General features: G+C 40.8%; 2 long non-coding RNA genes across 3 annotated transcripts; both read right to left on the bottom strand.

Annotated features, from left to right (window-relative positions):
* Window positions 1-3253: 3253 nt before the first annotated feature.
* On the bottom strand, window positions 3254-5358 carry LOC118240093 (uncharacterized). The gene is made up of 3 exons (XR_004775267.2): window positions 5274-5358; window positions 4916-5106; window positions 3254-4151 (listed from the first exon to the last, which is right to left on the bottom strand). It is a non-coding gene; the product is annotated as an uncharacterized LOC118240093 (long non-coding RNA).
* A 3907-nt stretch (window positions 5359-9265) lies between these two features.
* Window positions 9266-11402, bottom strand: LOC118240092 (uncharacterized). Of its 2 annotated transcripts, none has more exons than XR_014115762.1 (5): window positions 11388-11402; window positions 10903-11036; window positions 10308-10552; window positions 9838-9949; window positions 9266-9665 (listed from the first exon to the last, which is right to left on the bottom strand). It is a non-coding gene; the product is annotated as an uncharacterized LOC118240092 (long non-coding RNA). The 2 variants fall into 2 exon arrangements; XR_004775266.2 differs by having other exon boundaries at window positions 10903-11015.
* Between the last annotated feature and the right edge of the window lie 2131 nt (window positions 11403-13533).

The following is a 13533-nucleotide window of genomic DNA, read 5'->3' as shown; positions in this document are numbered from 1 at the left end:
AAAATAATCTAAATCTGGTGTGATTCATCAGGCTTCCACCTAAAGCAGTTGTGTTAATCAGACCTCCACCTAAAGTTCTAATACCTGTTTCTATGTATAAAAAATGCAAACCTCAATAAACCCTGTGCAGAGGGTTTGGTACATACAGCAAAATGTCCTTGTAAAAGGTTTCTCTGGTTGGCCTAGCAGACTAAATCCATGCTCAAGCAAAGTGTTGCTACGCCTGTGAAATACTGACTCAAGTAGAAATAAACGTGTTGCTACCCCTGTAAAATAATGACTCCAGTAAAAATAAAAGTATCTTTCCAGAAGAGAACCAGTCAAGAGCTTTCCCCTGTGGAACGGCAGTGTCTCCAGTACAAACTGAATCGTCCTCCGGTCCCATAATTCCAACAGAACTGTCCTCTGTGATACCAACAGCAAAGCAGTCCAGGCACTGTTCAATTCAGAGCATTATAAGAGTATAAATATAAATGTAAATATTATAACTAAAAATACTTAGAAAAATATTAGTCCATCAAAATGTGTCAGCAATATATGACATGTGACATATTACAGACGTACATAACAAGGTTACAGAAGTACATGACTACATAAGTAAATATAAGCAACTTCTACAGGAAATACCAGTCATTGACGGGACTGCAGTTTATCTGTATTTCAAAATGTGTGCAACAGATAGCGCTATTTATACAGAAACCATTTTTTAAAAAGCTCTCTTGGTCTCTCTCTCTCTCTCTCTCTGCTCTATAAAGTTCTCCAAAGCAGGCAAGACCGTGATTAGACACCTCATCATTTTGGTCGTACTCTCTTTCAACTGATTTTCTTTCTGTTGTGTCACTCAGTGCTGTCTAATCTCAGTTCTGGAGACCTGGTGTGGTTGTTCACTCCTCTATGAGCCGATAGCCTTCACTCTGTCTATATATCGATTATAGGATTGATGTGGTTGGTTTCTGCTCTTGTAGCTCATCTGTTCAGTCTGTTCAGTCACCATTTATTGTCTAGAGCTCCATTAAAAATAACTTGGTTTCACTAAATAAAGAGAAAAGGTAGCCTACTGCCTTTACAAACATTTGGGAGAAAACAGGTCGTTCTAAAGAGCTCACTGGATTTCAGTGTGGTTCTGTAATGAAGTGACAGAGCACGTAAAGTTACCACATACATTAATGACATCACCCAAATGTACATACATTAATGACATCACCCAAATGCACTTACTTTAATGATGTAACAACTTCAGCAGAAGATAACTAGTTCAAAAGGACCAAAGATTTCAAAAAGCAGTTTTAAAAACTTTGCCATCATAAAGCAACAATTAATTCCTCTTTTAAGCATGGCTGGTTATTGGCAACAGTGGATTCAGTTTTACGTAACAACTGCACAACCTTTGCCAACTGCAGTGACTCAGTATTAAACAAAGTATGACACTGTGCACACCTGGATGCCATGGACGCCTGGACAGCTCCTCTCCTCACCACTGTTCTTAATCCATCTCCACTCCTCCCCACTGTGAAGGAAGGGAATCCCTATGATTGCTGTGCTGTTGTTGAAATGACATTTCAGAGGTTCCTGATCAGTGTTGTGCTCTAATGTTGTTTGTGGAAGGTTCTTCACTCAGGAGATCAGATGGCTCCACTGGAGTCAGCCATGCTGTGTGTGACTCATCACATGTTAGGGTTTCTATGTCCTTTGCTCAGAACTGCATTGCCAGAGTTCTAAACCAAGATGTTGTTCTTGTGCACCACCAAAAGGAAACAACACAGAGAGCTGAACCCAGAAGGTGTCTGGGTGGACACATTAAATAAACCTTTACCCAAATCTGATTTCCCTGCAGTAGCAAAAATAACACATGGCACTGATCATGCTATAGTATCAGATGTGTATAGGGGCAGTGGTAAGTGATTACTCCACTAGTAATCAGAAGGTTGCCAGTTCAAGTCCCATGACTGCCAAGTTGCCACTGTTGGGCCCCTGCACAAGACCCTTAACCCTCAATTACTGTAAGTTGCTTTGGACAAAAGCATCTCAGCTCAATGCTGTAAATGTGTGAGCGATGCAGTGTCAGAGAGAGGGTTCACTCTGAGGTTTACTGGCTCTGTCAGAGAGATGGTTCATTATTTTTAGTGTCACTGTATTTGGTGTTGTCTGAAAATCTAGAGTGTTGTAAACACAGTAATAGCCTTCAGGAACACCAAATTTTGGAGACAGGCAGATGTAGAGAGGGAGAAAGAGTAGAAGATCAAAAGCTAAGAAGACTGAGAAGTGTTAGCCTGTGCCAGCCATTGTGAGCTTGTAGTACTGCGGAGCACAAAGTTCACAAATGTTTCGGTATTGTTTGGTTGTAGCAAGTGTAGTCTCATGGTTTTATGGAGTCTCATGCTATACAATGTGTTACTGCCAGAGCTACAACCTATAGCTAGCTAGCTAATATTTTAGAGGATGAGGTGGGCTTTGATTCAAAGTAGCAAATGTGGCCCCCCATGTCAAACTCACTCCTACATGCTTGGTCTTGGTGTATGCTTGGTCCTGTGCTAGCTCACTAGTCAGCACAGGTCAGAATAGGCCAGAAAAGGTCAGAACCAAGTCAGAACATGCCAGTTTCCCAACCCAAGTATGCACTATGCAGCCAGGTGACCAGGTGTTTGTAAAAGACTTCTGACACAAGCACTGGAATTCCAACAGATTTCAGGAATTTCAACAGGGACCATCTGCTAGGCTGCTGTTCATTCCAATTACCGTGAGGATCACTGAGAGGAATTCATTGTCCATCCTTCATAAACAATCATAGAACAGCCAGCTTCCAGTAGTCTGTGATGACATCAGTTTGTACAAAATCTCCTACAGATTTCCAGTCTGTTCAGTCCAGTATATGCAGTAACCAGTACTGTCCTATTTACAGTAAACACAATAGGCCTACTTTAAACATTTTTATCCCAATTTTCTGAAATTGACTTACAATTTACATGTAGACTAACCTATGTTAATTAAATACATTTTGATATAAGTATTCCATTATACATTTGTTGAACACATAGGCTACTTATAATTTGTATCATAATGCACATCAAAGCAGTTTATCTTGTATTGGTGTGAGTGTGAACCTCCTCTATCAAGCTGGTCAGCAGTGGACCTGCTGTTGATTTAAATTCTACTCTGCTCTAATGTGATGTAATCATTTTCAACCATACTTAAATACATTTATTCCACTGGTATTGAAAGTAAAACATGAAGCTTTTTTATATGAGGTGGTTTTATTCAACTAAACATGAATATAGTAATTTACCTGTGTAACAGAAAACAATAAATTCATAAACACAGCCCTATTTCAGTTATAATAATGTCAGCCTCATCCAAGCTAAAGCTTCACGTTGTAACGTGCACAGACCCGAGTCACTTTCGGGTTTGCACCAATCTCCATGGTTCGGTGTCTCCTCCCCTTTGTCTCCAGCTGTTCCTAGTTTGTCCATGATTGTAGTCCTATGAAAACCCTGTTCCTGCGTCTCTTGTTTGATGGTCATTGTTTCGGTAAAATGTGTTTCTGGCAAGACCCTGTTTGTCATAGATCCTCTACTCATATGTGTTTAGTTAGCTCTTGGTTTTCGTCACTCAGATGTGTTTAGTTGGCTCTCGTTTGTCGTCGCTCATATGTGTTTGGTTAGATATCGTTAGTCTTCGATCTTCGCTCACACGTTTAGTATTTTCCCATTTGTAAGGAAAACATGATGGAGAGAAGATACAAGACACAATCATCCAATTGAGTTTAGGCTGAAGACTGCTCAACCAAGCATCAAACAAAAATAATAATAAAATGTTACTTTAACTTATGCAACACAAAACAATAAATTTATAAATTGCAGCCCTATTTCAGTTATAATAATGCCAACATCATCCAAGATAAAGCTTCATGTTTAAAGTTAGAATAAAATGATTAATCCCCTTGCCCAAGCTAAGAACTGCTCTAATAAGCAGGTACAAGTGAAAGTGCAATTTGTAAGGAAAACATGTGTCTTGTATCTTCTCTCCATCAATCATCCAGTTGAGTTTAGACTGAAGACTCCTCCACCAAGCGCTGATCAATTCTGTCCATGGTGTTCTGCACCCACTTAAAGCCAGGGTCTGCACAGATGCGAAGCCCCTTCCTGATTGTAAATCTGAAGATAAGAGATGATGTGTTGATATATTTACATGCTGACATTTTCATTCATCTGAATTAATGATTCAGGATTCCAAACTAACTGTTTATATCAGCCCTAAACCCCATAATCAAAACACGGTCCTTATTGTGAAATAAATGCATTAATGAATGAATTTCTAAAAACTTACAATTATTACACAAAACCTAAGTGTGCAGAGTGCTGGGACCCCTACGATCATCTCTTACGGCTGTAGCGTAATTTGTAGACGGTGCCTTAACCCTCGTAGCTGTGACAGCAGTGTATTGAAAACATATTCTTTACATTTTATATGCCTCGATTTCTAACGTAAACAAGGCTGTATGTGATTGATGTAGTTGCCAACAATAATAATTAGCAAATATTAGTACTTTTGCCAACACCGTCTTAAAGCTACTGAAGGAAAAATTCCGACTATGCGAACGTGAAACAAACTTTCCCGCAGTTTATGACTTCGAGGTACCGTTTCAAACACAAACCTGTGTGAGAAAATGCTTGATGATTAAAACACTTTTAGTAAAAGAAACGAACCGCTATTGTAATTACCAGATATTGGTACATATATTATTAGGTATAGAGACTAATGCAGAAACAGATGCATTAGCAGTCTCCCAGCGAGGGAAAAGGTCTATGCCTCGTGCCGTTAACATGATAGTTGGCTTATTCAGTGTTTTAATAAACATGTCAGTCACTTAAATCAGACTTAAGTGCTTCCTTAAAGAGACATTTGGTGATAAACTCACTTCCAACGCCCATTACGTTCAACTGAAGGCACGCGACCAGCAGCAGACCCAGAACGAGAGCTCGAGCAAGGGCGCTCATGACTTCTGCTTCGCGTGAGATGACGGGCGATGAAAAAATCTGCAAACTGCAAACTTCAGTCGCCCTCACCAGTACGGGACGACACGTTGAGCTTGTCACGCAGCGGGGACGTCTGTAACAGGGACAAAACAAACCCGACTAGACCGCGTCTAAGATTTGTAGCATGTCAGTTGTTCGCCTAACATCTGACACATCTGTTGTAAATATAACTCAAACGCATGTCCTATAGGACCTACATCTTTTGAACTGCGTAATCAATCAACATCTGCCCAAACATACCTGTCGCGAATTTACGGCTTTATTAAACGTGTTTCTTTTCATTTTAATTTTATTTGAATCACAGCCAGATTACGTCACATCAGCTCCCATGTTCCGTTCATTTGTCCACTTAAGTCACGTGTCCACATACTGCGCTAAAACAGCTAAAGGGGACATTCGGCACAGCAAAGAAATGCGTTAGCCTTGGATTACGCGCACTTAGTCCAGCTTCAGTGCACCAGTGGTGGAATGTTGTGTTGAGGACAGAATCTTCCCCAACCCACCAGTAGCTCACACGGGGAACTCTTATATATATGACCGACACAAAGCTCCATCATCAGATGTACACCTGAGCTGATGAGACATAACCGACTCAAAGCTCCATCATCAGATCTACACATGAGCTAATGAGACATAACCGACTCAAAACTCCATCATCAGATGTACACCTGAGCTGATGAGACATAATGGACTCAAAGCTCTATCATCAGATTTACACCTGAGCTGATGAGACATAACCGACTCAAAGCTCTATCATCAGATCCACACATGAGCTGATGAGACCCATATCCCACCAGCATGAGCCCAGGCCCTATCCTGTGTCCATAGGGACCATAACATGAACCGTTAACATTATGTGACCGTTAGATGCAGCCACGTGCACCCAAGGAACTGGGTCGTATGGTGATGTCTGTGTGGTTGTGAAGACCCCAGTTACTGTTACCATTGCCAGTATCGTTGGTCCCAATTCCTTCCTACTTACTGTTTAGTGTTTTGATTATTGTCAGTGATTCTCAGACATTGTGTAGTGTTGTCCGACTCCTCAGTGGACAGTCCAGACTGCCAATAGAGTTCACTGTAGTGTTAAACACAGTGTACCCTAAATGTAGAGAGTAACCGATGTACACTACACACTGGTGAAAGGACCAGAGTGCACAGCGCTGTCCTACGGCAGGTGTTAGTGGTAGGATTGTTGTTCATAGGACTGGCGGTATAACAGACATGGTCAGCACTGCTGTTTCAGGTGAGCCAAAAACTAACAGTGACAGAATATTAATCTAACATGAACCAAAATGCATGAAGCTCATGTTCAAGAAATAAGCATTACAGTATTTCTCTCAATAGTTTTTATTGATGAAATGAGAACTTTGACGTAGCTGTAGTGCTAGGTATTATTAAAGTTACGATAAAATACATTTGAAAGTGTAAAACAGGCACAATGATGTACTTGTGTCGTCTAAATTCTGTCTGTTGTCTCCCTTCTGAGTACTCTGTGTAGTGTTTTATACTGAACTGTCTCTGTAGTGATTAATGACTGAGTAAACGAGAACACCATTCAGACACAGCCAGTGTTTTGTAGGTTAGCGCGTGTTTCGGGTGTAACCAATCATACTGTTTGCTGCTCCTGATTGGCTGGCTCCTGCTCACCACATCCTATTAAAGATGTGTGTCACTGGTCTGTAGTCTGCTGGCTGGATGCTGGGTTAAAATGTGGTTTGTCATTTTGGCTTGTGGTAAATGTGCCTGACCCATTTATCTGTTTGAAATTTACGTTTTGCTTTACCCCTTTTGGATTACATTAGCTGATTGTTAGTGATGAGCAGATAAAGTCCCGTGAAGCTTTTGAGGCTTCTTCCTGTATGAAGATCCAAGGTTTTGAAGCATTGAGAACTCAGTACCATCCAGTGGTGTTCGTGAGCACAGAACAACAAAGACTCCAACATGGAACTGAGTTTGATGCAGTGTGAATCCTCTATGCGTCTTAAGAGTCATGTACTGTAGCAGAATCACTTCTAATTCGACCATCAACCGAGAACCTGGATAAACTAACATGTTCTCATGCATTACGATTTCGGGACCTCTGTCTAGTATCTCATATACGCGTTAAACTAAATTGTGCCCACAATTTAATACATCGTGCACACAAATATAAACAGATACCGTGCCTTTTAAGGGCTCTGTAACCCTCCCAGTTAACGCACAGAAAAGCTTCCAGATTGCCAGTAGCGCCCCCTTGTGAACATTTTCTGTTAAACGTGAGAGAGTTACTGATTTACAGTCCAGGCTCATGGGGGTCCAGGTATGCACGTTCCGCATTTAAAAAATACAAAACCAAAGTAGCTACGTCAGAAATATACGAAATGTACTTTTCAGATTTTGTGCAGCAGATGGCGCACAGAAAAGCACGGCTATCTATCTATCTATCTATCTATCTATCTATCTATCTATCTATCTATCTATCTATCTATCTATCTATCTATCTATCTATCTATCTATCTATCTATCTATCTATCTATCTATCATTCTGAGTTGGAATGACATTCTGAGTTGGAATGAATTTAGACTGAAGTACAGATGGTGTTGCTAAGATGCATTTGACTGCATACACCGATTGTCTTGATTTTCTGTTTGGGATATCAACACACACTCTGGATTTGGTTTCTGAAAGTACGCTTAGTTACAGTTTTGTTGAAGTCAGTGGTGCCTGACGGTGCTCCGGTAGATCTGGTGAGGGATCACCACTGCTGCATACAGGAGCGCCATCAACACTCCCGCACACAGGAGCGCCATCTCATAGCGCACTGCTACTCCCTGTCTGCCTCCTTTCTATTCTTTAATCTACACTTTAATCATAAAAGTCCGTTTCATACAAAACAAGAAACACAACAGGTTTTATTTGCTTTTATTTAACAAACACTACGTTTTATATTAAAATAATTGAAATAACAGTAATAAAAAGACCCAGACCATTTTAATGTGACTTATATAATGGCTCATCCATCCAGTACCAAAATGTATGTTCAAAGATTTTGCAGAACAATTCTACATCTGATTAAAGACATACACCTCATATACCTTTAATCAGAAACAGTCAGAAACAGTCATTAACATCGTAGTTGTTATGGTCTTGTTACTGTGCAAATTTAACAGCTGTAATGACTTTAGAAGAACTACGCAGTGTCGCATCATTAGTAAAGTGTCCAGAGGTAGAGCGTGAGTCGGAATGGTTTAGTTATCGCGTTTGTGCAACAATATAAACAGCTGAATGGCGTGAGTGTGTGCTAGTGGTGGGGTTTCCAGGTCGAAGTAGCAATGAATTACACAGATTACTATTGGTGTTCACCTTGAATGAGAAAGTGTGTGTGTGTGAAATGGACAGCATTTTAATTAGACGTAAATTTGAATGCACTTTTAATTTTAGCAATTCGTAAATTAATTTCACTGTATCCTTGATACCGGATTTGTTGTATTTAAAACACTAAAGTTATTGTATAAACTAAATATATTTTAGTACTATATTCTAATATAGTAAAGTGGCATAATTCGACCCCGCCCCCTGTCTCCGGCCCCCGCCTATTGGGTGGACACTCGTCTCCAGACGCAAGGTCATGCACCACTTTATTAGCTGCTATATTCCATCATGTTGATTATTTGGTCCATACTTTTAGAGTAGCTTGATCTTAACATTTTAATAATGTTAACGGAGCGTCTGGACTTTGTGATTCCTGAACAGTCGTGTTTATCGTAATAAAACAGTCGGCTCAGTAGCCTTCGGTGTCAAACTCCTCCAGCGAAATTGTTTTGGTCGCTGTTTGAATTACCTGCTGTGTGTGAATGAGCAGAATTGCCCAACAGTTTGAGAGTGGTGTGAGCACATCAGATTGTACAAAATCTCCTACAGATTTCCAGAGTCTGATCAGTCCAGTAAATGCACTAACCAATACTGTCCAGTTTAGAGTAAACACAATACTTTCAGCATTTTAATGTTGGTATAATTATCTGAAATTTTTCTGACTTATATTATATGTAGGCTAGTCTATCTTGATCAATGTTGACGTCAGTATTTTGTCATTTATTTGCACAACCTACATTTGTTGAAACATATTTGTAATTTGTATCATAATACATATCAAAGCATTTTGTATTGTGTCTGTGTTGTTTATCAGCCATTAAACTCATGTGACGTAACACGTTCAACCATATTTTTATGTTATTGAAAGTAAACACGAAGCTTTTTTAATATAAATGTGATTTTATTCAACCAAACACAGAAATAATAATAAAATGTTACTTTAACTTATGCGACACAAAACAATAAATTTATAAATTGCAGCCCTATTTCAGTTATAATAATGCCAACATCATCCGAACTAAAGCTTTATGTTTAAAGCTGAGTTAGAATAAAATGATGCCTCTACTTGCCCAAGCGAAGAACTGCTCTAATAAGTAGGTACAAGTGAAAGTGCAATTTGTAAGGAAAACATGGTGGAGAGAAGATACGAGACACAATCATCCATTTGGGTTTAGGTTGACATCTCCTCCACCAAGCGCTGATCAATTCTGTCCATGGCGTTCCGCACCCACTTAAAGCCAGGGTCTGCGCAGATGCGAAGCCCCTTCCTGGTTGTAAAACTGAAGATAAGAGATGATGCGTTGACATATTTACATGCTGACATTTTCGTTCATCCAAATTAATGATGCAGCATTCCAAATTAATGGTTTATATGAGCCCTAAACCCCATAATCAAAACACTGTCCTCATTGTTAAATAAATGCATTAACGAATGAATTTCTAAAAACTTACATGACTCCGGCTTTTGGACACTCCGGTCTCGTCATTCCATATGTTGTAATAGATCTTGCACGGATTGGTTTCTCAAAAAACTTAAAACAGCATTCCTTCGGTTCGTTTGCATCTATATGAAAGCATTCATTTGTTTAGATAATTTATGTTGAATGATATATTAGTGGCAAATATAAAAGTGTGGGTTAATGCTGTATTGCTGACTGGTTATAGAAATGTAGGCCATAAGAACTTGAGCTTGACTGTCTAATTTATGGGGGTGGGATTTCAAATTAGCATATATATTAGTACAGATATTATTAGATATAGAGACTAATGCAGAAACAGATGCATTAGCACAGTCTCCCAGCGAGGGAAAGGTTCTGTGCCTCGTGCCATTAACATGATATTTGGCTACTTATTCAGTGTTTTAAATAAACTTACATCAGAATTAAGTGCTTCCTTAAAGAGACATTGGGTGATAAACTTACTTTGGCCCATTACGCTCAACTGAAGACACGCGACCAGCAGCAGACCCAGAACGAGTGCTCGAGCAAGAGTGCTCATGACTTCAGCTTCAGGTGAGATGACGGGTGATGTGAAAAGATGTTGAGTGGTGAACTTGTACACTGCACTCGGTGAGTGGCGAACTTCACTTTTATGTTTAATGAGCGGATGGGGTGGGGGGCGGTTTGTGTAAGGGGGCAGCTCGTGGGCGACGGTATGTTCCACTTCTCTAAAAGAGAGAGAGAAAAGATGCCTGTTCTACAGGAAACTGTGGTTTTAACCCAAACGCTGGCGAGAAAACACTCAGAAACGCAGAATATTTCTCATTACATGAGCTCACATGTCCAAGCAAATGTTAAAACAGTTTATGTCAAACACAAAAATGAATCAGTACAGCTTTACATAAAACAAGTTTCTTACATTACAAACTCTGTGCAGTGTGTTCCCTGCGTGAAGGTAACTAGGCCCCGTACAAATACCAGTTTACAGCATTGGAAATTAAATCAAACAAATATAAAACAGAAGCAATAAATAATGTCGTTGGGCTGACTAGTATAGCACACTTCATTATTACTGTACCAGTGTTTGTACTGAGATGATGTCATGGTGAACAGCAGCGTTAGGTCAGTTAATACTGTGTGCAGGACAGATGTGTGAAGGCTTTTATTCTTTCTCTCGCTTGAAGAAAAAACCTAAAACACCACACATTTGAACTGGGGAAGGTAGTAACAGACATGCATGGATTAACTTCACGAGGTTTCACACCGTTAGTGTGATCCTCAACGGTTTATGCAGATGGACAGGCATGCACAAAAGTGCAACATTTCGTGACCCCTAAAAGTAAATTTTCTTGTCTTTGAATGGAGTGAAAAACTAATTTATAATAAACAAAAACATTTTACACATTTTTAAAACTTATGCAATGCACTTTGAAACTATTAAATAAATGCCAGTAAGAGATATGTTATTGAAACATGAAACAAATGATCTGAGATGTTGCAGAGAGAGAGAGAGAGAGAGAGAGAGAGAGAGAGAGAGAGAGAGAGAGAGAGAAAAAGACTAACCACAGTGCAGTTGTGTGCTGCTCTCCGTAGTCCTGGCTGTGGTCAGCATGGACGGGGGAGAGGCGGGCCCTGTAGTCTGATGAGTGTGTTAATCTGCAACTCTGCACTCTGCACATAGGTTTCACATCTCCAAGATGACTGAGCATGAGCTCAGAGTCAGAAACAGCTTCAGGTAACGCAGGTGGAGAAGCACGAGAAATCGGTAAGAAACCCGTGAAACAGCTACTGTGCAAAACACTTAACAACCAGCTGGTCGACATCAGATCAACCTTAAACAAGTACAAACATATAGAAATTCCAGGAATAATCTTATGTACAAAGTGCAAATTAAAGCCAATTAATCTGGTTGTAAGGAGGCAGAGTTTGACCTGAGTGGTTTAAATTAGACAGACTGACATCTCTGTGGTGAATAGACATTTTAATGAGACAAGTATAGTGAACAGTTTAGGACACCATTTCTCTGGACTAGTCCGAGTACTGGTCCAGTCACCCTCAGATCTACGAGTGCCATCGACACATCCGGTGGGTGTGGCTCATTTCAGAAGAGTCTGTTATGGTTGAAAATAACCGTAACGGCTGTGCAAAACTCTCTCCAAGCACAGTCGATTCAGAGAAGCCATGCAACTCAGCCCTTCAACCAAACAGGAGGAACTCCAGAGCAAGTATTGCTTTCAGTGTGTGGACCACAAAACTGGCTGAAGTGGGTGCTATTCCAACACAAGAGCATCAACAAATCAGCAGGACACCAACCCAGGCAATTACACTGAGTGTGTGTGGACCAGGTTCATAACAGCACTGCTAATGAGGGTCATTCTGGTTTTGAATGTGAAAGGGTCTACAAGTGCCACTAAGATGAACACAAAATGTATTTAGCTTCTGCTGTCAGACTGCAGTCATCAAGGGCAATCACAAAAAGGTCTGGAGTTGTTCTGTCCAGTTCAGTTCCTAGTGCAGTACTGGAGGCCTCCAGGACCTGAGAGAGACATGGCTGATGGTTGTCCTCTCCAGGCTATGTCGGGGCCATCTTTAGAATCAGTCCCAAGATCCACTCACACCACAGCCACCGTGTGAAAACCAACTACACTGAAAGTGACATGGAGACAGCGAGTGGAGACGGTGCTTCAGGGAGCTGGGCTCTTCAACACTTTAACCATTGTGGCTATCACTGTGGAACAAGGCAGCAGACGCAGCGCCTACCAACCTCACTCTCGCTCTCCCTCCACCACGTCTCACATCCTGCTCCCCTCCATCTGTGGCTCAGCAGAACACAGTCACACTCTGGGAGACACTCACAGCCTACCTGCTCACAAGAGTGCACGCTTGTGGATAGAGAACAGCAACAGTGAGACTGAGAGAGGGGGAGAAAAAGGGATGAATGGAGAGGAAGAGAGAGATTCTCACAAAAACAGAGAGAGAGAGAGCGAGAGAGAGAGAGAGAGAGAGAGGGGCGAACAGGATGGGAGGGCAGTAGATGAGATGAAGGAGGCTTTAGGAGTGAATGCTGCGTGATGTTAGATGTCAGAAGGGCTACATGGCTGGTGGTGATCAGCTCCATACAGAACACAGAGACTCCGGCAGTACAGCAATGACTCCAGCAGGACAGCGATGACAGAGGTGTGAATACACCAACACCACCAAAGTGTGCACTCGTTTACTCTGGCCTTACCAAGTGTGTACTCGTTTACTCTGGACTTACAGACAAAGTGCATATTCATTCACTCAGCTCTTATAGAGAGACAAAGTGTCTCTACAACACACAAAGCCTTAAAAATGTGCCTATACGTACACACACACACACACACACACCTCCCAAAAAACCTTAATTTATTTCACACAGACACATATAACCACAGAAATACACACATAATTATAGCCACGCACTCAGCCAGGCTGTAGTCGGGGGTGTTAAGCAGGGTTTCCTGAGTCATGGGTGTGGACCACAAGCTGCTCATTACACTTCACAGTTTGACACTTTAGCCTTAAACAAAAGCATCAAGTTTATTTTAATGGGTTACTTGAACTGGACCCAAATTCCTCAGAAAGGACAGACTCAAATTCACCCTTATGCCTCAAATTCACTCAAATTCACCCTCATCACTCAAATTCACCATTATCCTTCATCCTTAGGACATTTATTAACAAAGAT

The sequence above is a fragment of the Electrophorus electricus genome, chromosome 13 (assembly GCF_041902795.1).
Source record: "Electrophorus electricus isolate QZ-2024a chromosome 13, ASM4190279v1, whole genome shotgun sequence".
In the NCBI taxonomy this organism is placed as follows: domain Eukaryota; kingdom Metazoa; phylum Chordata; class Actinopteri; order Gymnotiformes; family Gymnotidae; genus Electrophorus; species Electrophorus electricus.
Note: the sequence above shows the minus strand (reverse complement) of the source record. Positions and strands in the feature narration are given on the sequence as shown.